Consider the following 11614-nt stretch of genomic DNA (forward strand, 5'->3'; position numbering starts at 1 on the left):
TGGATGTAAAGTGTGTATACGTTGTTGAATGTCAGACTGATTATCTGCTCCCTAAATGCTCATCCAATTCACAAATAAAATTTTAAGGGGGAGGGCATTGAGTGTGGGAGGTGTGCAAAATAAAATTTCAAATTCTCATGGATCCAGACTTTTTGAAACTATTGCTGTTGGATGACCCCCACCCCCACCTGATCCCACCTCTGCTGAAACCTTTAACATGAAATAATCTTTAAACCTTAAACCAAACAAAAAATAGTTCAGTTCTACTAGAAAGAAAAGTCTACCTTGAAAAAATATGCTTTTCCAATAACTAGATGAAATCAAACGGACACCAGCAGCTTAAAAGATTACATGGTTAACTTAAGAGGAAGTAAGTGAGGAACAATTTGGAGAAGGAGGGTCAAAATTGTTGCACAACTTGGAGGATATAATCAATGTCCCTGCATTGTAGACGTAGAAATTGTGAGGTTTGCATATGTTCTGCTGTGTATCTTGTCAACAACAAAAGAAATAGTTAAAATAAAAATTTTGAAAGAAGCGTACCAGAATTCTCCTTAGAAGCAAAGATGGGAAGACTATCGGGTCCTCTTGAGAACACATCCAAGTCTCTGGTATCTTGGACATGTTATTAGGAGATACTAATCCCTGGAGACGAACATTGTGCTTGGTAAGGTAGATGATCAGCAAACAAAGAAGACCCTCCATGGGATAGACTGGCCTGGCAGCTGTAATGATGGGCCGCAGCCTAGCAACAATTGAGGGGACGGTGCAGGACTGGGCAGTGTCTCATTCTCATGGATGTAGGATTGCTATGAATCAGAACCAGCTTCACAGCCCCTAATAACAATAAATACATGTATTTTTAATTCAAATTTTGTCCTTGGCCAAATATACCATAAATAAAAGGAAAAGACAGGTCATGGCTTTGGAACATAAATTGGTGGGACATATGCCTGCCCTGGGAGTAGCGGCCAAAATTCATTAAAAATGTCAAAAGATTTGTCAGAAAAAAGAGATAATCATCCATAGAAACAAGAGCAAAGGATATAAACAGGCAGTTCCCGGAAATGGAAACCCAAAGGCACTGTGAGTATCTGAAGACGTACTTCCTCTCTCCCTTAACCAGGGAAATACAAAGGAAAAGTTTGGCCCAAAGGGAAAATCTGATGGTCCAGCATTTCATGACCACTGAGTTGATTCCAACTCATAGCAGCCCTACAGCACAGGGTCGAACTGTTGAGTTTCCAAAACTGTAACTCTTTACGGTAGTAGACAGCTTCATCTTTCCCACAAAGTCAGTAATAGCAATCATAAAAAGACTTCCCAAAGGAGGCAGGTGGACCCTGATGAGGTAAGCCGCTCCCATCTGCCCGTTAGTCACACTGTGGTGGCTTGCATGTTGCTCTGACGCTGGAAGCTATGCCGCCAGATGTCAGCAGGGTCACCCCTGTTCAACAGATTTTAGTGGCGATTCAGATTAAGACAGAATTGGTAGAAAGCCTTGGCCATCTACTCGCAGGAATTAGCCAACGGAAACCTGACAGGCCCCAGCAGAGCTTTCTCAGCACATTTGCTTTAGAAAGGTCAAGAGGAGGGGTCCATCCCTAGAGAAAGAGACCCTGGTTGGTGAAATCGAGAGCCAAAGCGGCAAGAAAGGCTCTTATGGGTGGTTGGGGGTGGGTGTGAGATTGATACAATCACCACATGGTAGACTCTAGCCTGCTGGTGATTGTAATGGTGACCTATGGCCAGGCACCATTTTGTTTTGTTGTACAAAATGTTGCCAGCAGTATCCGTCTATCTATCTAATGAGGTTGGTAGACCAGTATCATGGAGATCCAAGGTGGTCCTTATATTGGGGTGGGGTTAGTATGTGTTGTCACCATCATCATCATCATGGGAAATCAAACACGAGCACCAAGGCTGTGTGTCAGGGACAGAGAACTCTGGACTCACATAAAGACAACAGGCAGTGGGAACCAATGAAAATTCAGTTCTTAGAAGCAGGGCTCACAGGAGCCCCAAGACCATCACAGTACCTGGGGTCTGGGAAGCTGATATCTTAACTCCCATGAGCTGAGGCCGAGAAGCTGTTCCAGCCCTACCCATCTGATGTCTGAATCCACCCAGAAACCAGGGCAGAGCTAAGTCTTCAGCTGAATGAGAAGACCTGGTCCCACTCATGCCTGGGCTCTGGAGACGGCTTCCTCTGCTGCTTAGCCCTGTGTCTATTCTCCTGCCTCTGCCCCCAGGGGCCCCACCACCACTTTGATGGTGCTTTTTGATGCCAGCATTTGCAGCCCATTTTCTTGATCATCCACCAGTAAAAAAAAAAAAAAAAAAAAAGATTTTGAAAATGGAGCATCTTTATTTTAAAATCACTTAAGTTTGGGGGCCATGTCCGCAGTGGGTATGATGGATGGGGTACGTGTGAGTAGCAGCCCAGGGAGAGAATCCCACTCCTTGCCAGCTCACCCAGCGGCATTTACTTTTCACCTGTGGTCTGCGCTGAGCCTAAGAGTGAGCTGACACTGATTTTTTTGTCCCTTTAATAAATTAAGCCCTCTCTCTCTCTCTCTCTCTCCCTCTCTCTCTCTCTCTCTCTCTCTCACACACACACACACATTAGGAACCTTAAAGGAACTGAGAAATGTCTGCTGCCTCCCATCAGAGCAGGAAAGGAAGAGGGCTGACAATTTCCCACTGACTCTGAAGGATGGTGTGAATGGAGCTGTGGTGGAGGTAAGGAGCGAGAAGATACTGGGCTGCCAGGAAGAGGCCGGCTCCCTCTCCCCTTTCCTCAGGCGACGTGATGGAACATTTAGCTTCTGGCTTCGTGTGGCATCTCTGCACAGCGCTGATTTATTCCCACCTGTGCAAATCCTGGAAGCATGGTCCGGGGGTGCAGTTAGGGCTCCAGCTCATGGGGTGAGCCAGCCTGTGATCACCCCAGAGAAACTCGCTGCTCTCAGGGGTGAGTGACCTAGAATAAAAGGAAAGAAATAAAATTTTTAAAAAGAGAGAGGGGGGAAGCTGTAGAATATAGATGTTGCGCAGGAATGAAATTGTATTTACCTTGATTGAAACCTGCTTTATTATGAACATAATTTAGATCGGAGCTGAAATGAGAAGTCTCAGCCTCTCCGCCTGGCTGGGAGTGGTGCTGAGCACGGCAGCCACTTCAATAATGTAAGTGCATATGTAATGACTGTGTTATTGTGTTTATATACCAAAGCATTATGGTCCATCAAAGGCAATGAAAAATATCGGCCCAGGTTTGCCCAGTCAGCTTCTTTCGCAGAAAATGCTGGGAGGGAAAGAACAACAGTAACTGGAGACTAAGATGCGAAGAAGAGGAGTCTTCAGGGGGGGCTCCTATGAAGGCTGGAGGCTCTCAGAGATCAGGAAAGTGCTCCTCAGACTCTGCCCCCTCCAAAGCTTGATGATTCCTGCGTCAGCACATCACCATGTTGGTACCACGTCTGAGACAGCACAGCTGTCTGTCGGCAAAGAGCTAAGGTCCAGCCGGACAGACAAAGCAGATTCACATAGAAAAAGCCTGAGAATGTCCAACCTAAGGCTCTGACTCCTGGTGGCTCCACGGGTGTCGGTGGAGAGCTTTGTTCCCGAGCATTTTCAGTGCTTGGGTTTTCTGGAAGTAGTTTGGCAGGTGTTTCTTCCATGTTACCTCTGCGTGAACTCCAACCCGCGACCTTTCAGTTAGCAGCCAAGCAACTTAACCATTGGTAGTGCCCAATGCCAAAGCTAAAGCCACTGCCATGGAATCAATTCTAACTAATAGCAACCCTATAGGACAGGGCAGAACTGTCCCTGTGGGTTGCTAAGGCTGGAACTCTATGGGAATCAAAAGCCTCATCTTTCTCCCCAGGAGGAGTTGCCAATTTGAACCACCAATATTGTGCTTAGCAGCCCATACCCTAAACAACACCGCCACAAGGGCTCCTATGCATTCTGCCCAAACCAATCTCACTGCCTTTGATGCTGACTCATAGCAACCCTATAAGACAGGGTAGAACTGTCCTTGGGGTTTCTGAGGCTATAAACTTTTATAGCAGCAGGCAGCCTCATCTTTCTCCTTAGGAGCAACTGGTGGGTTTGAACCCCTGACCTTGCATTTGGTAGTCCAGTGCTTTCCCGACAGTGCTCCCAGGGCTCTTTATGTGTTTATTTACATCATTCATCACTAGAGAAGTGAAAATCAAACCAAGAATGAGATATCACCTCCCACAGGCATTAGTAACAAAGTTCAAAGAAACAGAAAATAGCATATGCTGGAGAGGGTATGGTGAGATTGGAACCCTCATACAGTGCTGGCATGCTTATAAAATTATACAACCATGGTGGAAAATGGGATGGCCCTTCCTCAAACAACTGGGAATAGAAAAACCATATGGTCCCACAATCCCTTTACTTGATATATCCCCTAAAGGAATAAGAGCAAGGCACAAGTAAGCATGTGCACACTCATGTTCATTGAAACACTATTCACGATCACAAGAAGGCGGGACAACCAACACGCCAATCAGTGGAAGAATAGATACACACACAGGTGAATACACACAATGGAATATTATGCACTGCTGAAAAATAGTGGGGACACTGTGACATACCTCATGACAGGGATGGATTCTGAGGACATTGTGCTGAGTGAAGCTAGTCAAACGCAAAAGGACAGATATGGATGGCACCACTGTTACCAAAATTAAAATTAAAATAAGATAAAGTTTATCAGACCAAAAAGAAATACAAACAAACAAAATAAAAAGACTTTGCTAGTTAAGGGGGTGGAGAGGAGGGGTGAGAGGGGAAGGGAAGGTTGAGAAACTGATGGGGGGGGTGGACATGTGTTAACAGGATGAAGCAGAAGATAAAAGCTGACAAAAAGGAAATAGGGGCAAAGGTGAGCAAAGCAAGCTATTGGGAGGGTTGATCATTCCTAAAATATAAAACTAGTGATCTGATATCTAAATCTCCACTCAATTCACAAAATGTTTAAGAAAGAAGTGCCCTCTCCTGTCTGAATTCTAAAGTAAAAGTAAGAGGAGGGAGGAGCACAGTCCATCTAGGATTTCTGTTGTACGAGGTGTGAGATATCATATCAATGCCCTCAACATCACTAGGAGTCCCTGGGTGGCACACATGGTTAAGTGATCAACTACTAACTGGTAGTTAACAGTAAAAACCCACCCAGAGGCATCTCAGAACACAGGTCTGGAGATCTACTTCAAAAAGTCCTCGTTTGAGACCCCGGTGGATCCTAACTCTGCACACATGGGGACCCCATCAGGTGGGATCCGCTTGTGGACGACAGCGAGATGTCTCTGGATATTAAAGCTAGAGAACTGGCCCAATGGGCTTTCAGACATGACCTTTTACAGAGCATCACTTTATGAAACATGAACTTTCCACCCGCCCTCTGAGCAGGGCTGGTTTCCAGCTTAACGAGAAGAGACGAAAGTCCCCCTGTGATACAAGAGAAGAGATGAAAGCCCCCCTGTGATAGTTGACCCAAAGTCATTCAATTTTCTCGAAGGTTTGGGGAAATGGGAAGGTAAATCCTGCGGCAGAAATGGCTCCGACATCCTGGAAACCTTCCCAATAACCCATCTCGCCCTCTCTTTCTCACCTGATCCTTTGAACTGGCAGAGACCCACTTCCTAGGACGATGCCTCCTGAGGGCATCACACAAACGAACAGAAACGGGGGTCTGCTGAGAGCAGAACATGCCTACACATCGTCCACCCATCCAACGACCAACCTTCTGAGGTGGCTCTCATTACGCCCTCTCCACGTCTCTTGTGAGTTTTGTGGTACGCTTGTTGTCTTCGCTGTTGGGTGCCATCAAGTGAGTCCTCCTCATAGTGACCCCATGGAGGGACGCTGCCTGGTGGTGCATCATCTTCACAAGTGTTGGTATGGCTGAGCTTATGGGCACGGCCGCTCTGTCAATCCGTCTCCTTGAGGGGCTTACACTTTTCCACTGACCCTCTACTTTACAAAGCAACAGCAGAAACAGCTGGCTCGTTTTCTCTACAACAGCACGGTCTGAGAACCCAGACAGAGACAGTCTTTTGCCGGGTAGGATTGGGACTCTTATGAAAAGTGACTTTGTGCAAGAAGTCACAAGGAATGAACTATATGAGCCTGAAATAGCGCACACGGAGTGTCTTGAGGCTTCCCTTAGACACAGTGCTTAGGAAACAAGGACAAAGTATTTCTCCAAGGGAACTGGCTGCCTATAAAACTTTGCAATTAATTCTGTGACCTGGTACTTTCTCTTTTTTTGGTTCTCCCTCATTTTTGAAACTAGCCTGCCTTTCTGAGCCTCAGAGATTTTATATGCATAGCCGAGGTCCTCGTTTTCAACGTTCTTTGAGGTCCTGCCCAACATAGTCATTTTCATCATCACTGAAAAGGCTCATGTTAAAGAACTGAGCAATTAAAAGTGATGACGTTACTTCACACAGAAGTTTCATGGTACCAGGAATCGCAACTCTCGAATGTCTGATATCATACTACCCAGGCTCACCATTCCTTCTAATAGTTGATCCACTGGTGGGGTCATGGTAACACAACAGGATGCTAACCTCAAGGTTAGCAGATCAAACCCACCAGCCACTCCAAGGGAGAAATATGAAGCTTTCTTCTCCCATAAAGAGTCACAGTCCCAGGAACCCGCAGGGACAGTCCTACTCTGACTTATAGGGTTGCTATGAGTCATTGTTGACTCCATGGCAGTGATTTTGGTTTGCTTTTGTGAGACAGAATCATCCTGGAGGTCTTGCGTGGTACAGGCAATTCAGTACTGGGCTCCCAAGCAAATGGTTGGGGGTCTGAGTCCACCCAGAGGTGCCATGAAGAAAGGACTGGCAATCCACTTCCACAAGGCCAGAGCTATTGAAAACGTATGGAGTCCAGTTCCACTCTGAAACCTGTGATTCGGACTCACCAGCAGCTAGGTCTTTTTCTAGATTTCAGAATATTAGAGACAGAAAAAGTTTTGGAAGGCAATGGTGCCAAATTATTTGCTTTTTTCTGGTTGAGAAAACTAGCTTTAATCAGTTGGTTAGTAAGGTCAGGGGTTGAGTACAAAATCCAAGCCTCTTGAATTGCATCCCAATATAACTTCAATGGCATTTTCATCACACCGAAGAAAATGATCAAATGATGAGAAGAGGAAGAGATCTCTATTTGAAATCCAACTCCTAAAAGAGTCTCTGGCCCTGACCAAGCTCTCCCAGATGAAGATGCGGCTGAACAGGGAGCTGCTGAGTTCATTAACCAACTGGCTTGTAAGTGGATGGTGGGGGCTATGGCCCCTATCCTGAACTCCCTGTGATAGCCCTTGCAATGGCTTTCATCAAAGAGGAGGCCAACATTTGGGAGGACAAACAATGGACAGATATAGGGGCTTAATTTGTCCCACGTACTTGAGGAATGTTGTCAGGAGAGACCCGTCCCTGGAGAAAGACATCATGCTTGGGAAAGGGGGGGGGGGGCAGTGAACAAGAGGAAGGCCCTCTGCGTGATGGCATGGCACAGGGGCTGCACCAACGGGCTCCAAACTAACAACACCTATGAGGACGGCGCAGGACCGGGCATGGTTAGTTCTGCTGCGCATCGGTCCGATGAGAACTGAGAACCGACATGAGAACACCTAACGAAAGGCAAACACATTTGGATTCTCCTAGGGCCAAACTTAAGTTGCAAGGCCAAGTCCCAGACCCTGAAATATCATCAATTCTGCGAATTTCAAATATAAGCAGGCCCCTATGTCTGAATATATAGATAAAACAATGGCATAAGGAAGAAACGTGTAGAGTCGCCAAGAACCAGGGCATCTTTTAGGATACAAAGAGCCTATATAGAAAAAGTAGGCTACCACCCAAAATAAAATAACACCAAGTTGTCAAGAATATATTTTTTTCAAAATTCAGAGTTTAAAACTAAGAAATGAAGAAAACAAATGAGTGAAATGTAATATCTGAGTTATCCAAGATTCAAACAACCAATCAAGGAGAGATTTAAGAGCATGTCTGAGTAAAGTAAAGATAATAAAGTAAGGATGTCCTAATCTGAAAATAGATACACAGGATGTACTGTGGGAAGCCAATCTAGTAAGCATAACTACTTCCAACAAATATGAAAGACATAAGAAATCAAGTGGTCGCATAGGAACCCTGGGAAAAAAGCAAGGACTATAATAGAATTAGCATGAACTAAACCAACTTGCTGCCAACCAAAATTTTATATAGGAAAACCATAGCCCAAGCACCCAAGAGAGGATGTGGCTTTGAGTCTAGCATTGAAGCAATGGTATCAAAGCCACACCTGTCCTCCTCCAGCTATGGAAGAGAGAAGGAAAAACCATATTTGTTCAAGGATGATTCCTACAAAGGAGAAGTCACCCTCCCACCTCCTTTATCCGATTCTGGCACCAACCATCCTTCCTACGACACCCTGGTTCTTTGCTGGGTTTGGTAATTCATTGCAATGGCCCACACAGAACTCATGGACAATACTCATGATCATGGGGTTTGTTAAGGAAGCTAACAAGTTAAAAAAATATTAAGGATGCGGCCCTTTTGTCTGCAGTACTTCTTCTCAATCTTGCCCGCAGGACCCTTGGCCTCTGCCCTAGTGTTGATCAGCCCTTTCAGTCCAAGTAAATGTTCAAAGGGCATCCTTCTCGACAAGCCACGCTCTGCCCCAAGGCACCCATCGTTCCTAATTCCACGTGCTGGGAAGCTGATTTCATGCTGTCTCCTGCTCTCAGTGCTTCTGCCCTGGCGCCTCTGCTGTCAGCGCATCTCAGGCAGAGATCTGCAGCACGCTCCGTTCCTTCCTCCTCAGTAGGCTTTCTTCTCGATGGTTCTAAGATTCTCTGCTCCTGCTTTAGAAATGGCTCCCTGTTTCCAGAGAAATGGAAAAGGTGCATGATCCCTTCGACTAGAATTTCACACACACTATGACCCTGCAACCCCCGCCCCCCCCCTCCCCCGTCCTTCGGTGGGAGCCACAAAGACTACGGCTCGTAGAACCGCAGCAGGCGATTTTACTTCACCACAACCATCCTAAACAAAACCGTGTGGCAGCACCTATGGAGGAAGAAAGTCTGGTGAACTCACCGGGAGTAGAAATTCCAGACTAAATATCTGGTGAGAACAGCCACATCTCATCCCTTCTCTCTGTGTGATCTGCCAGCCACAACCTGGTCTTCATGTGTCCTTTTATTCTTTAACAGTTTTATTGGCATGTGATTCACATATCATACAATTCAAGCGTTCAGTTGTATCACGAAGAGGTGTATAATCATCCCACAATCAATTTTAGAAGATTTTTTTTCTTTCTTGTAATCATTTGTACTAGCTGCCCATTTCCCCCTAACCCCCCTGTGATATCCCAAGAAACCATTAATCCAGTAACCGTTTCTAGAGATTTCATACACACACACACACACACACACACACACACACACACAAAGACTAACAACAATAGCAAAGTAAAACAGGGGAAACCCCTCATTTAAAAGAAAGCAGTAAATATAAAAACCTAAAAAAAATAAAAAACGAGAACAAATGTAAGATGGGTTCAGAGGGCGATCAAATGATAAGGTGGTGAGGTGTTAAATTTTAACCTAACTGCATCTGTAGTAATCCGCTTTCCAATGCAGGCTGCATGCTAGCAAGGCTGCTCACAGCCCTAGGGTATGGCCAGAGGGAATTCACCAAAGGCTTAATCCATGTGTATTTTCCCTTTGCTATATTTTTTAAAACTGAGACAATTTTAAAATGAGTCAAAGGGGAGATCAAATGATAAGACATTACATCTTAACCTAACTACATCTGCCATAATCGACTTTACAAAGCTCTCTGTCTGATAACAAGGCTGTTCACATCCCAACTATGGTCAGAGGGGATTCACTAGAGGCTTAATCCATGTGTGGACCCTGCAAATAGATTTGGGGCTTCCACTGTCAATCTTAACCTTCTACAAGCCAAGTGTTCACAATGTAACTTTGATACTATTCCCTCCTTTGGATTTAGACTGTATTATTTACGATCATTGGATCACACAGGTTGATACGCTTCTTTCATGTGGACTTAGTTGACACCTCACTTAGATGAATGCTTGTTTGAAGATAAGCCTTTAAGACTCTTCGACACTATGCTTTCTGATAACTGGGCAAAACCTAGTTTCTTTGCCACACTTTTCTGCAGCACCCATATCTTCAGTGATTTCTTTATGAGGGTGAGCATCAAACAGGGCCATGTCATAAGACATAATTATTCTTAGATTGGGAATAGAATTGAGTATAAGCACAAATCCATTAACATGTGTTTAGTTTATATATGTCTAAGATTCACTTTAAACACATCATTATCATTTTATGGTACAGAATATTCTCAATCATCCCCTGGGACATAAAGTAATTCTATTGATAGTGTTATTAATTTAGTCAATGATATTGAATTTAAAATACTGTCGAGAAAAGGAAATTATACAAGTATAGGCTCGCTACAAACCTCAATACATGAATTGTTGATGCGTATAGATTAAACTCTTAAGTGACTAGACACTATTTACATAAACAATAGGAATTGGTGATAAGGCACAACTCAATAATATTCATTCACAGTGGCAGAAGCGTGTCTACCAGATGAATACATGTTGTAATAAAGCAAGGATGTAATGAAAATAGTAAGTATATGGAAGTCCTGGGCCACCATTCGTTGGATACCCTGAAGGCAAGAGATCTGACCCAAAGGCCAAAGACTGCTGCCTCCATCGCCTCACACCGGGGGGTTTCAACTTTAAGTCCAAGGTCTGCAGGTATGTGAGAGGTAAATGCCCGTTCACTTAGTGGGGCTTCCACTTCAATTCCTTCTGCTGCAGCCTACGAAGGATGTTGTGCGCCTCAAAAGAACAGAGTCTAAAGTCCCAGTAGTTTATCTATAGCATATGTACCATGGACTGGATAGGTACTGGGTCAAAAGTATCCAATTAGGAACCATATTTGGAAAAATCAAAAGAAAAAGAACACTTTATGGCAAATGAAAAACCGCCATGTCCATAAATAAAGTTTTATTTTCAGAACACAGCCACAATAATTTGCTGACAGATTGTCTAGGACGGCCTTCATATTGCATCAACAGAGACCATCACAATTGCAATCCAAACGGTTTGACCTATAATGGTTAAAAGCTTACTTATCTTGCTTTTTAGAGGAAAAGGTTTGCCTGCTCCTAAAAACTTCAAACTCACTACCATTGAACTGATGTGGACTCATCGTGGCCCCCCAGAACAGAGTAGAACTGCCTGTGGGGTTTTCTGAGACTTTAAAGCTGTCTGGGAATAGAAACCCTCATCTTTCTCCCACAGAGCAGGTTGTGGTTTCGAACTGCTGAACTGTGTGGTTAGTAGCCTCATGCCTAACCCACTATGCCACCAGGGCTCCTTTCCTCCACCACATGTAGACAGTAAAACAGAACCTGAAATAGGGGAGAGTCATAAAGTTGCAAAATGATCTCAAGTCCTTTTCCCAAGGAGCCTCCGTTTTCCACACATTGATTTGTGGAGCATCTCATAGAGG

The sequence above is a fragment of the Echinops telfairi genome, unplaced genomic scaffold (assembly GCF_000313985.2).
Source record: "Echinops telfairi isolate 266 unplaced genomic scaffold, ASM31398v2 ScPeMD7_3533;HRSCAF=4204_0, whole genome shotgun sequence".
In the NCBI taxonomy this organism is placed as follows: Eukaryota; Metazoa; Chordata; class Mammalia; order Afrosoricida; family Tenrecidae; genus Echinops; species Echinops telfairi.